General features: G+C 53.4%; 1 protein-coding gene across 1 annotated transcript in view; it reads left to right on the top strand.

The window, feature by feature from the left end:
- The first annotated feature begins 5,959 nt into the window (after positions 1-5,959).
- The window catches only part of CSE1L (chromosome segregation 1 like), a 49,726-nt gene continuing 43,542 nt past the window's right edge, over positions 5,960-12,143 (top strand). Inside the window, exon 1 of the mRNA XM_055140281.1 lies at positions 5,960-6,095. The gene's annotated coding sequence lies outside the window, so the exon portion shown is untranslated. The remainder of the gene's footprint in view (positions 6,096-12,143) is intronic.

Consider the following 12,143-nt stretch of genomic DNA (forward strand, 5'->3'; position numbering starts at 1 on the left):
CTTCCCTCTCTCCGTCCTTCATTCGTGAATGGTGCTATTGTCGTTATTCTTGTTGTGATGACCGGGGTCACAGGCAAACCTGGCTGTGGCATTCGCACATGTAACTGAGGTCCCAATAGGGGGTGGCCATCAGGGGTCAGTGCTCACAGACTTGCTAGGCTGTAGCTCTTCGCTTGTGGTGTTCCTGCAGTTTCTTGTTACTGTGGTCACTGCGGGGTCTCACATGGGCACTTCCGGCAGTCTCACCCCTTCAGCTGTGGTGTTCCACCACCCCTGGCTGGGGTGCTGGGGTTTCTTACAGCGCTGACAGGCTCACACTGGGTGCACGGGGCCACACTGGAGATCAGGTTTGTGGCGTTAGGCTTACCAGTCAGGGCCTTGAACCATGCCTTCTTTTTTTTTTCCCTTCCATGGAGGAAGTCTGGGGCCAAGTGGAAAAGTTTAAATAAATGTATTTTAGTTTTGGGGTCACATCCAGCAGTGCTCAGGGCCTATTCCTGACTCTGCACTCAGGGATCAGTCATGGTGGCCTCGGGATCATATGGGGGGATCAAATTCAGCTCAGCTTAATGCAAGGCAAGTACCATACCCACTGTACTATTTTTCAGACCCCACAAGTGGAAAAAGTTCAAGAAGACCTGACTCGGTGGCTGGAGACAGGACTTAAGGCACTTCCCTTGCATGTAGCCAACCCTGGTTCGATACCCTAGGCCAACAGGAGTGCTCCCTGAGTGCAGAGCCAGGAATAAATCCTGAGCACTGCTGGGTGTGATCCCTTTTGCCTGACATTTTTTACATGACCCAGGTACCTAAAATACAAGAATTGCTTACTGATGACCATAATTTTAAAACATTTTTCTGGGACCAGAGCAATAGCACAGTGGGTAGGGTGCTTGCCTTGCAACAGGCTGACTCAGCTCTGACTCCCAGTGCCCCCATATGGTCCCACAAGCCCACCAGGAGTGATCCCTGAGTGCAGAGTCAGGAATAGGCCCTGAGCACTGCTGGATGTGACCCCAAAACATATTCACAGCAGCCAGCAGTAAAGAATCCGGGCCGGCGGGCACCGAAATCTGGAGAATGCTCCAGACCCCAGACCAGGCCAACAACACCGGAGTGCCAGACGGAGAAGATACAGAGTCCCTGCCTTCTCCAGATGGAATCCCGGCGACACTGAGCTTCTACTAACACGACTCCAGTATGTGGGACTCAGATATCTCTCCAAACTGATATCAGACCTTCCCTGATATAAAAAAAAAAAAAGCTCAGGAATGGCTCCGCCACCCGAGCGTCCATTATCCCAGAGGCACAGAAACCAATGGAACGCAGCGGCTGCTGGCAGATATACTCCTGGACTGTGAACTAAGCTACGGACCCATGCAGCCCCGGGAGGGGAAGGGTTTCTGTCCCTTGGCCTTTTCCCCTTTGCAGCAGCATGGCGACTGCCACCGTTCAGAACCAATTGGACAGAGAGGTAGGAGTTTGCAATGATGGGACAGGATGCATGGTGAATCTTGCGATGGGGGAGGCAGAACCGGCCCTGCCTCCTGCCCAAATGAGACCCCGAGTGGTCACCCATGAACAGCTCCTCTGCTTCTGAACAGCCATGATCCCAGAGGCACACAAACCAATCTCGGAATACAGCAGCTGCTGGCAGAAATACCTCTGGCCTTAATATCAGAATTCCAAAACTGGGCGGCCGCTTTCGCAACCATGCAATATCAAATGCTCTTTGTTATCGACAATAGGCATCTAATGATGCCATTCTGTTTTTTTTTTTTTCTTTTTGGGTCACACCCAGCGATGCTCAGGGGTTACTCCTGGCTTTGCACTCAGGAATTACTCCTGGCGGTGCTTGGGGGACCATATGGGATGCCGGGGATCGAACCCGGGTCAGCCGCGTGCAAGGCAAACGCCCTCCCCGCTGTGCTATCACTCCGGCCCCTAATGATGCCATGACAGGTCTGACTGTTGGGGGGAAAACTCCAAATAATGATAGTGAGTTTTCTGTCGAAAATTGAATGTAATCAAAGTAAGGAGAGAATAAAGTGAAAACCATCTGCCACACAGGCAGAAGGGGAGTGGGAGAGGGGATATGCAGGGGTTCTTGGTGGTGGAACGTGCACTGGTGAAGGGATGGGTGTTTGATCATAGTATGACTGAGACTTGATCCTAAAAGCCGTGTAACTGTTCTCACGGTGACTCAATTAAAAAAAAATAACCGTTAAAAGATAAAAAAAAATAAACTGGCATATTGGGAATCAGCACAGGCATTATGGCACAAGCGTTGCATGCAACTGACCCTGGCCCAGTGTAGACCTGTGACCCCTGAGTTCTGCCAGCGTGACCCTGGCATCACAGGTCCTAAGCAGAACCCTCTCACAACCAACCATTGGCCCAGTTAGTCAGAAATGGCCCTGAGTGTCCCCTGGTCCCCCGAGCGTCTGGGAGACCCCACCTAAATAAAAGACATATTGATTTTCTTCTCGAGAGTGCTATGGGTTTCCAAGTAGATAAGAACCTTTCGTGGGGAGGCTGGTGCCGGAGTAATAGCACAGCAGGTAGGGTGTTTGCCTTGCACGTGGCCAATCTGGGTTCAATTCCCAGCATCCCATGTGGTCCCCCGAGCACCGTCGGAGTAATTCCTGAGCCAGGAGTAACCACTGTGCATCGCTGGGTCACTGTCACTGTCACTGTCATCCCGTTGCTCACCGATTCGCTCAAGCGGGCACCGGTAACGTCTCTCATTAAGAGACTTATTGTTACTGTTTTTGGCATATCCAATACCCACGGGTAGCTTGCCAGGCTCTGCCGTGCGGGCTCCATACTCTTGGTAGCTTGCCGGGCTCTCCGAGAAGGGCGGAGGAATCGAACTTGGGTCTGCCGCGTGAAAGGCGAACACCCAACCGCTGTGCTAATCGATGGGTGTGACCCAAAAAACAAAAACAAAAAACCCACCTTTAGCGGGGAGGCTTGTGGGAAAATCACAGCAGCTCGGGGACAGAATCATAGTACAGCGGTAGGGCGTATGCCTGGCACACAGCTGACTCAAGTTAGATCCCGGACATCCTGTATGGTGCCCAAGACCACCAGGAGTGATTCCCGAATGCAGCGTCAGGAGTTATCTAGAGCATCACTGGAGTGATCATCACTGGAGTGGCCCAAAAACAAAAACAAAAAACAAAAAAAAAATCACAGAAGCTCAGTGGGAGAAACTGCAAAAAGATTTGTGCTGGTTCTTTGTGAAGGCATTAGCAGCAAGAGGCTATTAGTGTCGCTTTTTTTCAGTTAGAAATTTTTTGGGGAGCTGGAGTGATAGCACAGCGGGCAGGGTGTTTGCCTTGCATGCGGCCAACCCGGATTCGATTCCCAGCATCCCATAGGGTCCCCCGAGCACCGCCAGGAGTAATTCCTCAGTGCATGAGTCAGGAGTAACCCCTATGCATCACCAGGTGTAAACCCCCCCCCAAAAAAAAGAAAAAATATTTTTGGTTTTGGGAGCCTCATTGGGTGGTATTAAGAGCTACTACTGGCTCTATGCTCAGCAGCGTGCCCTGGAAGTGGTCAGGGGACCAGTGTGAGGAACCAAACTGTGGTGGGCTGCATGCAAGGCAAGCACCTTAACCTGTGTGCTTAACTCTAGCCCCTTATATCATTTTTTAAAAAACACGTAAGGCATTAAATTAAAAAAAAAAAGCACATAAGGCGAGATGGCTCCAAGGACTGGACAGCATGCTCTGCATGTCACTGCCATATGACCCGCCCCAGCATGGCCTGGGAGGCCCCAGAGTAAATAAATGAAACAAAGAACTAGCCTTTCCTGAGTATTCCTGACACTTTTTTTTTTTTTTTTTTTTTGCTTTTTGAGTCACACCTGGCAATGCACAGGGGTTCCTCCTGGCTCTGCACTCAGGAATTACCCCTGGCGGTGCTCAGGGAACCATATGGGATGCTGGGAATCGAACCGGAGTCGGCCTCGTGCCAGGTAAACGCCCTCCCCGCTGTGCTGTCGCTCCAGCACCTCCTGACACCTTTAGCAAGTGCTATGCAGATAGGAAACTTGCAGCCCTGTGCAACAGTACTGGACTTGCATTTTCTAGATAGGGAAACTGGGATTGAGAGAGGCTCACCAAGGCCAGGTGCCAGGATTGTCTTCCCTGGACCCCCAATCCTCAGACTCCCAGCCATTGACTGTGACCTGACTCTGAGCGCCTCAGACCCACCCAGGCCTCGGCTGCCAGGGGCCGGCTCCCAAACTTGAGGGAATCAGGTCCGTTCCTAGGCCTGCTTGAGTAGCTATTTCATTCCTGCTTTGCCTTGCCAACTTTGGAAGGCACAGCTGTCACTTCCCCTGCAGCCCTCCTGGGGGCCAGAAAGAAGCCCGACACCCGCTGGCCTCAGTCCTCAAAATACCAAAGGTCTCTTGGGGGTCCTGGTGTCTCTTGGGGGTTCTGGTTTGAAGATCTCTGTTCCCTGCCTGAACTCCCAGGCCACCAGGTGGAGGAAGGAGGACGAGAGGACAAGAGAGAAGAGAAGAGAGGAGAGGAGAGGAGAGGAGAGGAGAGGGGAGGGGAGGGGAGGGGAGGGGAGGGGAGGGGGGAGAGGAGGGGAGGGAAGAGGAGAGGAGAGGAGAGGACAGAGAGGACAGGAGAGGAAAGCAGAGGGGAGGAAATCGGAGGGGAGGGTGGGGAAGGGGAGGAGAGAGGAGAGGAAGTGAGAGGAGAGGGGAGGAGAGGTGGGGGAGGGGAGGACAGGCGAGAGGAAGCGAGTAAAGGGAAGGGAGTGAAGGGGAGGAGGGCTGTGAGGGAGGAGACCGGAGGGGGGAACCATTGGGGTCTGCATGCAAATATCCTAATTTTGACACTATATTTTGGGCCTTTGTTAATGTCTGTGGCTGCCTCCAAAGCAGTTTCAGGCTGGAGAGACAGTACAGGCATGAAGGCGCTTGCTTTGCATGCTGCCAACCCTGTGCCCCCAGGGTCCTATTAACCACCCCCCAGGAACCACTCCCCAGTCTGGAGTCCAGAGCACTGCCTGCTGTGCCCCACTACCCAGTAATCACTGTATCACTATCATCCTGTTGTTCCTCGATTTACTCGAGTGAGCACCAGTAACATCTCTATTCCTTTCAGCCCTGAGATTTTAGCAACCTCTCCTTCCTAGTCTTTCCCAACAATTGGAGGCTCTTACAGGGTCAGGGGAATGAGACCTATTGTTAGTTTTTGGCATATCAATACACTACAGGTAGCTTGCCAGGCTCTGCCATGTGGGCGGATACTCTCCATAGCTTGCTGGGCTCTCCAAGAGGGATATATATGTTACTGTATTTTGGATATGAATATGGCACGGGGAGCTTGCCAGGCTCTCCCAAGTGGGCAACAGACTCTCAGTAGCTTGTCAGATTCTCCAAGAGGGAGGACAAGACTATTAGCTGCCCTGTGGCCACACTGCAGCTGCGCAATCCCGGGAGCTTGGTTTTATAGTCTCTGGATGTTGGACGTTGGTGGGATTACACGGCGCGGGGAGCAGTCTCTGGGTGTGACTGCCCAGCTACTGGGAAATGGGGGATCTGGGTGGAAGAGGCCCAGTCCTGATCCGAGCAAGCAGCCTTGAAGATCTCGGATAATAATAAAGATCTCGGATAATCCCAGGAAAGAAAAAAAAATCCCGTGAGGGCCGGGAGCTTCTCTTCGTCCACGCTCCGTTCAACAGCCACCTAAGATCGACTCTGCGCCGGACATCAAAGTCGGACCCAAAGGGACCAGACCCGCTGCTGGCTCACGCGGCGATCGGGCTTGTGGGAAGACGCGGATTGCGGGCGCCTTAGAACGCTGGAGCGCAAGGGCATGGTCGCTTGTGACGTCAGCGCCACCTACAGAGCGGGGCCGCGATTGGACGTTCGAAAGCGGGCGTGGCCGAAGCGCATCTGGCCCCGCCCCCGGCCCGGGCCGCGGCCGCGCATGCGCCCCGCCCGCAGGCTCGCCGCCGCGCCATTTTGCCGGGGTTTGAATGTGAGGCGGTGCGGCGGCGGCAGTGGGCAGTGCCGGCTCCGGTCCGCGGCTGAGATCCCCTTCTCTTTCCCTCGCTCCTCCAGGGTAAGCCGCGGGGCGCTCACGGCCTGGCGGGGGTCTCCTGGGGCCCTCCCCGGGGGCGCGGCATGGACGCTCCCCGGCGTTTCCCGGCGCTGGGCAGTCTGACCGCGCCTCGGGGCGAGAACGGAATGGGGGAGCGGTGGCCGGGCCCGCGGCCCCGGGCCGGGCCTGTGCAGCCGCCGGCCGCGGGCGCGCCCGGGGCTCCGGGCGCCCCACGCGTGTCGCCCGGCCGCGCCGCCCCGGGGCCCCGTGAGGGGCGAGGGCCGCCGAGGCGCGGCCTACCGCGAGCCGCCCGAGCGCCCGCCCCTTCCCCCCCAGCGCCGCGCTCATTGGCCCGGCCGCCGCCGTGCCGCCGGGGACGGCGCCCGCCCATTGGCCGCGCCCGCGTGTCGGTCGTCGGCGCTCGGGCCGGCCGCGGCGTGATCCGCGGAGCGCGGCGCCGAGGCCTGGGCGCCCCGCCGGCCCCCGCCTCAGCCCCGCGCCGCGCCGGCTCGCCGGGCCGTGTCGCCGGGCCGCGCCCCGCCACAGCCGCATGGACCCCGCGCGGCGGCGGGGGGGAGGGGAGCACTGCACCTGTCCCGGAACGTGGGGGTGGGGAGAGGGAGGGGGAATCCCCCGCTTTATAGCGGGGAGGGGGAGGGAACGGTGCCGGTTCGGAGCGAGAACTTTGGAATGCGAACGGCGGGGCGGGGGGCGAGGCGCTTCCTGCCTCGGAGCCCCCCACACCCCGAAAGGCGGCGTCGTGCTGCCCGCGTCGGCGACCTGACGGGCCCCGCTTCCCGCGCACACGCGCCGTGCGCCCCCCACCCCCAGTTTACCGCCCATCGTGAGGGTCTCCGGCTTAGGGGCCCCCCGGCTTCCTGACGTGTGGGGCGAGGGTCCTGACCCGGTCCGTTTGGATCCTGGCCGGGTTCGGGAAGGTGTGGAGGCGGCATGCCCTAGGAGGATGTATTTCCTCTCCCCGCCGCGCCCCTGGTTTCCAGTCGTCCTCTTGGTCGCGCCCTCGCCGCCTCTTCTTCCCTCCTGAGGCCCTTTCTCCACGGGGTGGGCTTGGCTTCCACCCGGGTTGCTCTGATCGCTTCCCAGGTGGGAAACTGAGGCAGAGGGAGCCGCGGGCGCGTTTGGGCTCGGAGGGTCTAGGGTGGGCTCTGTGGATTTCGTCCTTGTTCCGCCTTCCGCGGGGGAGTGGGTCATTTTGCTGCGCACCCCCCCCCCCATCTCTAGGATGCGGCGAGGAGTCCAGCAACGGAGTCCAGCTGGGCGCTGCCCACTCCCCGGGAGAGTGCTCGGTGTCGGGGGACGAGTCTTCTCTCCGGGCGTGCTGTCACGGAGGAGCGAGAAGGGGCGAGACCGGAGGACAGACCCTCATTCGCAGTGTTGTAGCCCGACTGGGGGGGCGCGACCCCGAGGGTGCAGGACGAGGCCCAGCGGTCCGGGGCCAAATCATAGAGGACTTTTTAATTTAATTTTTATTTTATTTTATTTTATTTTTGCTTTTTGGGTCACACCCGGCGATGCTCAGGGGTTACTCCTGGCTCTGCACTCAGGAATTACTCCTGGCGGTGCCCGGGGGACCCTATGGGATGCTGGGAATCGAACCCGGGTCGGCCGCGTGCAAGGCAAACGCCCTACCTGCTGTGCTATCGCTCCAGCCCCAAATTTTTTTAAATTTAGTTTTTGACTACCGCTCCAGCCCCCTCAGAGAGGATTTTTTTTTTCTTTTTGGGTCACACCCAGCGATGCACAGGGGTCACTCCTGGCTCTGCACTCAGGAATTACTCCTGGCGGTGCCCAGGGGACCATATGGGATGCTGGGAATCGAACCCCGGTCGGCCGCGTGCAAAGCAAGCGCCCTCCCCGCTGTGCTATCACTCCAGCTCCTCATAGAGGATTTTTTAAGGCACGGAGAGCGCTAGGGTTTGCTCCCAGGATGTAAGCTGCTGAAGTCTGGTTTGGGGCTGTGTGTGCAGGAGAGGTCTCAGCCTTGGCTCCCTCCCGCCCTCCAGATAGAAGCCTCAGGAGTGATCCTCTCACGTGGAGGAAATACCTAAAGAAAACACCGCGGATCTTGGATCGGTTTATGTCACACATGCCTCTGCGCGGTGGCCTTGGAAAACAGAGCTCTGATTCCAAAAGTCTCTGTCAGTAACTGAGGGGCTGCAAGAGGCTAGAGGAGTTGTCGTCATCGTGGTCGTGGTACCTGTGCTTTATTTTTAAGAGGTTATTGATTGAGCTCCAGAGTTAACTAGAAAGTTTTACCACTCCCCTAAAAATGAGAGAATGAGTGTTCCACTTCTGGTCTGCCTTTATTCTAAAATCAACATTTTTTTTTTTTTTTGCATTTATATATACATTGCTATTAATTTACGTCAGCACAGCGGGTAGAGCGTTTGCCTTGCACACAACTGGTCCAGGTTCGACTCCTCCGTCCCTCTCGCAGAGCCTGGCAAGCTCCCCGTCGTGTGTTCGATATGCCAAAAACAGTAACAGTCTCACAATGGAGATGCTACTGGTGCCCTCTGGAGCAAATTGATGAACAACGGGACTACAGTGCTACATTAATTTAAGTCAGAGTACTTTCACCTGTGGCCAAATACGATGACTGAATTAGACTTAGTACATTGCAAATACCTGTGGATTGTTCTCCAGAAATCTCTGATGCTTTCATAAATCAAGACTTAGGTTTACAATTTGGTTTTGTAGACTTTATTACTAAGAAGATAATAGTTTGTTTACAGATTTAAAGTTCCTAAAATTCTTGGAGCTGTATAATATTTTAATGCATGCATAAATTTGTTTACCTACACTCAGACCCATTCTTCTGTTTTATTTTTTTTTCCTACAGCTTTTTTTTTGGGGGGGGATCACACCTGGCAATGCACAGGGGTTACTCCTGGCTCTGCACTCAGGAATCACCCCTGGAGGTGCTCAGAGGACCATATGGGATGCTGGGATTCGAACCCGGGTCAGCTGTGTGCAAGGCAAACAGTGCATTTCCCCCCCAACAGCCCCCCTTCCCAGCCTGCTTCTATGGCAGGAACTTCCCCCCCTTTCTCTCTCTCTCTTCCTCTACCTCTCCCTCTTTCCCTTCCTCTACCTCTCCCCCTCTCTCTTTTGGGATCCACACTTTTATCTTTTTTTTTTTTTCTTTTTGGGTCACACCTGGCGATGCACAGGGGTCACTCCTGGCTCATGCACTCAGGAATTACCCCTGGCGGTTCTCAGGGGACCATATGGGATGCTGGGATTAGAACCTGGGTTGACCGGGTGCAAGGCAAACACCTTACCTGCTTTGCTATCGCTCCAGCCCCTGGGATCCACACTTTAAAAAAAAATACGTTAAAATAGGTTCTGGGGAGATAATACAGCAGGTTACATGCCTACTTTGCGTGCAGCGGACTCAGGGTTGATCCTCTGGACTTCATATGATCCTCTCTGCCCTGCCACTAGTGATTCCTGAGGCAGACTCAGAAGTAAGCATTGAAAAAACAAGCAAGATTCCAGAAAACAAAATATAAAAATAATCCTGTCCTGACACTGAAATTTTCTGATTTAGGATTATATTCTCTTGTGTCTTGGACTCAGTTGTCATCGTTTTTCTTTTGTAATAATTGACTAGAATAAGTGGGAAGAACAATAGTGCTTTTGATGAGAAAACAAAAATCCGACAAGGGTATATAGCTTTTAAAAATAGTACAACAGATATGCAGTAGGTACCCAGGATTGTCCTAAGACTAAGTAGATGGCAGTGAACAAAACACAAAGTCATATTGTCAGAGCTGACAGTTCAGTGGCAGAAGACTGAATAAAAAGCAAAGTAAATTCTTTTGGTTTTGTTTTTGGGGCCACACCTAGTGTTACTCATGACTTAGTCTTGGCATTGTGCTTAGGGATCACTCCCACCAGGGCATGGGGGATCATGTGAGGTGTCGGGATCAAACCTGGGTTGGCTGCTTATAAAGAAAGCGTGCATCCCTATGTGCTTATGGAGATGACCGAGAAACTATCTGCCCATGGGCACTCCTTTAGTCTAGTGTGCCCAGAGGTAGGTCACAGGTAATTCAGGTGAGGATTATTATTAACAGTATAACTGGGACGAGACAGTTAATAGCCGTGGTGGCAACCCTCTCAAGGGTTAAGGCATTGACAGTAGGTTGACAGCTGAATGATGGTGACTGTTGAGTTAGAGGGAATAGCATTATCAGACACAGAGAACTCTCTTTTGGGAGGTTACTGCTGGCTCTGCACTCAGGAATTAACTCGTGGTGATACTCAGGGGATTGTATGGGATGCCGGTGAGCCCAGGTCAGTCAGTGCAAGGCAAATCCCTTACCTCTGACCCCATCGAGAATTGGCTTGACTAAATTGAGGAGCAGAAAGAAGCCTTTCATGGCAGAAACATGTTTTATAGCTGGAACATAAGTATAAAGAAAGTTAAGAAATTAGATTATGGGCTCCATATTGCTGAACCATGACCAAAACTTGGTGGCACGGTAAGAGGGGTTGTTTTGGGGCCACCTAGGGTGGTGCTCAGGGGCTGACTTACTACTGGCTCTGTGCTCAGTAGTGACCCCTGGCAGTGTCATATTATTCAAACCAGGGTTGGTGGGATGCCAAACCAGCACCAGTTGCCCTTTTTTGAAGCGATGGACTGCCAGTGGTGCTTAGGTGTCTTGGTGTCACTGAGCCACTAATTCTGGCAGTTCAGTGTTTAGGCTTCTTGATGTACCAGATCCCATGTAGTGACAGAGATCTAAATCCAGTCTAGAAGGCCTGTGCCCCTGATCCCTAAGCTATCTCCAGGCCCCATAGCTTGGATTTGAGGGGTGGAAGTTTGGGGTGGGCCTGGTAGCACTCAGGGGTCACTTGCAGCAGTGCCCAGGAGATCATGTGCTGGAGATTGAGCCCAGGCCCTGTGCGTGCAGAGCATAAACTAGTTCATGGAGCCATCCCTCTGACTCAAGGGTGTATTTTTGTTCACTTGGGGACCACATCTGATGGTTCTCGGGACTTATTCCTGGTTCTGCCCGCAGATATCACTTGGGGTTGGGGAGGCCTAGGGACCTAGGTCAGCTGGCTGAGTGCCATGCAAGCACCTTCAGGCTGTACTTACTGTTCCCATCCCCAAGGAGTGTATTTTTTTAAAGTTTTGACGAAGGTCTGTTTGATTTCTGTGACCATTCCTGACATGGGGGTTCAATTCCCAGCACCACTGCATATAACCCTGGTGGCTCCTGAGCATTGGGTATGTACCCCCAAAGTAATTTCTGTGGTACCCCCAGTACCCATGCTCATATTCTCTATGTGTGTATGTCAAGATAACGACTTTCCTGTGATAAAGTTTTCTAGCTAAGGAAAAGGATTGTAGTAAGGAAAATAGTTAGGAAAATTTTAACAGATGACTCTCCTTAAAAGGTGTTTTCTGACTGACTAGAGGAAACATGTAGAATACACATAGCATTAGATATCTCTTGCTCGCTCTCTGTGTGTCTCTGTCTCTTTTCCTTCCTTTCTTGTTCTTTTGGGGGGTGGGGGTGGCACACCAGGCAGTGCTCAGCTCTGTGGCAGGCCCGGGGACCATATGGGATGCCAGGAATCAAGCCCAGATTGGCGGAATGCAAGGCTAGCAAATAAACAAGTACTCTCCCCTACCAGCCCTTTTCTTTTATAGTGAGTTTTGTTTTGTTTTGCTTCGATCATGAAGGTAAAGGGTTATGCCTTTTTTGTTGTTCTTTGGAACAGTGTTCATTTTCTGTTTGGTTTTGATCAGGATTCACTCACCATGGTGCTTGGGGAGCCAGGCCTCTAGGCATGTGCTCAGACTGTTGATCCTCTGGCCCTGGATCAGTTTTCAGAATATCAGAGCCAAACCAGTGTTGGCTCAATAAAAAGAAAGTTAAAAAAAACAAAGTCTCACTCATTCTTGACTTCCAACTTCCTGTCTGACTACCCCTTTCCCACATTATCTTTTCCCAGTGCTTCTACTCTAGTTCATTGTAATTTCCATGTGAGAGAGCCTTGGGTAATAGAGTGCCTTACTAGGGTAGAATT

The sequence above is a fragment of the Sorex araneus genome, chromosome 5, assembly GCF_027595985.1.
Source record: "Sorex araneus isolate mSorAra2 chromosome 5, mSorAra2.pri, whole genome shotgun sequence".
In the NCBI taxonomy this organism is placed as follows: Eukaryota; Metazoa; Chordata; class Mammalia; order Eulipotyphla; family Soricidae; genus Sorex; species Sorex araneus.